We start from the raw sequence: 2,100 nt of genomic DNA, 5'->3' as shown, positions 1-2,100 counted from the left end.
AGAAATAGTTCGGCATATGACATTGTTCTCTATCTTCCCCCTTAACGTTCCATCCAAGCTCACCACCTTTTGTCTCCCTTTCTCACCTACCTTATCTCGACTTAACGAGTTTTGGTGCACTGATGACTGATTTTTTTGCTCACTTTTGTGACTTTTTGTTTTTTCACTTGACTTTTTACTCTTTTCTCAGTTACAATGTTTTTGTTTCTATTCTATACTTTTTTCACACATTTTTACTTTCGATTTTTTTTTCATTTTCGAACATTTTTGCCCGACCTATAATCACTTATCACATTGTTTCTTCCTTTGTCGCTCTTCTTATTTTGGAACCACTTTAATGCATCTACCTAAACCCTCAATATCTATGGTCTGACGTCTATTTCATAATGTATTAAAGGACTAAGGATAGGGAAGATATAATAGCCCGTTTTTGGTCAAATCAAAATAGCAGTTTTGGGATCACAAATCTGAGGTCAAAATATTAATTTTATTATTGTTTTAATGTTTACAGTATGAATATATAATGGTGTGAAATTTTCGTTAAGAAACTTTAGCATTTGGTTGCTCAATTTGATAAAAAGGACTAAATCGCGTAAAGTGCAAAAGTGTTGTTCTAATAGTTAAAGGTATCTATGTAACACCCCAAACCCGGCCTAGACGTTACGACCGAATCTGGCGTGTCACATTGAAGCGTTATTAGAGAAGTCATGTTTTATCTAAAATCTTTCTTTGTGTTTAAATAACATTTTCATTTTAAATTAAAGTGAATGGAAGCTGCGCACCAGGTAGGATTCAAGAAAAGAGGAGGTGAGTCAATTAGAGTGCTTAAGTACTTAGTTCTTCCATGATCCAATCCTAAACATGCACACCTCCATTGCCACACTTTAAGCTTATTACTTGTCCACGAACAACAGATTAAGTTTAAATCTATTTAAAATATTTATTTCCTTTGAAAACATTTACGTTACGGAAGCTTTGCTCGGTTATCATGATATTTTGAAAATAAGTAACTTCTATAAAACGCGCCCTAGAGCTAACCAATTTAAAAACCCAAAATAAAAATAATAGAGCGGCCTTATTACAACTATAACCAAAATAGAAATAATCAAAAATAAATGCGAAATTTAAAAGGAAGCTAATTGAAACTTATTTAAAAAAAACCAGAAATTTAATCTTCGTGGCCACTCTGAATCCTGCCCAGCTCTAGGTCCACCAACTAGGGCTCACCGGCAAGGATGGAAGAGAAAGGGGGTGAGTTTAGAAAACTCAGTGTGAATGGAAAACCCATCCAAAGCCCAAGTCAGCTCAAGCCCATTGGGCCTATGCCCTATTCAGATAACAGTGGGTACTGGGCCGAAGCCCTTTTCACAATACAGTAACCTAGGCCTTAGCCCCTTTTCAGATAACAGTATGGCCCATAGGCCCATTCCAGAACAGAACAGACATATTCGTGTATGCAAGCCCAAGCCAGCCTATAACCAACCGCTACACTCCAACCGTACCAGCCCTACACTCCATGTGGGGAGTAGCTCAACCCACCCAGCCCTACACTCCACAGTTGCAGCATTGCTGCTCAGATATCAGTAAGTTGAGGCAAAGCCTCCAGTACGTAGTCAAGCCTCTTTCAGTACTTCCTCCATCAATAACCCAGTCCCATACATCAGATAATAATAACATGGCATGCAGTAAATAGTAACAGTCAAACATGCATTCAGGTCAACCTTAACCCTAGGGGTATATCAGTAATTTTTCTCCTAGGGGTAAATCTGTAAATTTTACACCTATAAAGGTATTTCAGTAATTTTATCAGTTTTAAGGGTTCTCATGAATGTTACGGTCCTTACTAGCCCATTTATCATCACAATAACTTATTTGTCTCAATTTCACAATTTTAGCCCTTGGTCCCTAAAACCCCTAATGGGCCCTACAATGTCCACTAGCAATTTAAGCCCATTTAATTCAAGTTTTATGACCAGTTTACCGGTTTAAGCAGTTTCAATTCCATAGCCTAACAGAACATACTTATTGCCTATTTTTTTATTATTTTACCCGTATGGGCCCGTAAGCCCATTGGGCCCAATTTTAGCCTATCGATACCCA

Source organism: Gossypium hirsutum, chromosome A13, assembly GCF_007990345.1.
Source record: "Gossypium hirsutum isolate 1008001.06 chromosome A13, Gossypium_hirsutum_v2.1, whole genome shotgun sequence".
Lineage (NCBI taxonomy): Eukaryota > Viridiplantae > Streptophyta > Magnoliopsida > Malvales > Malvaceae > Gossypium > Gossypium hirsutum.
The sequence above is the reverse complement of the archived record's forward strand: the minus strand, read 5'-3'. Positions refer to the sequence as shown.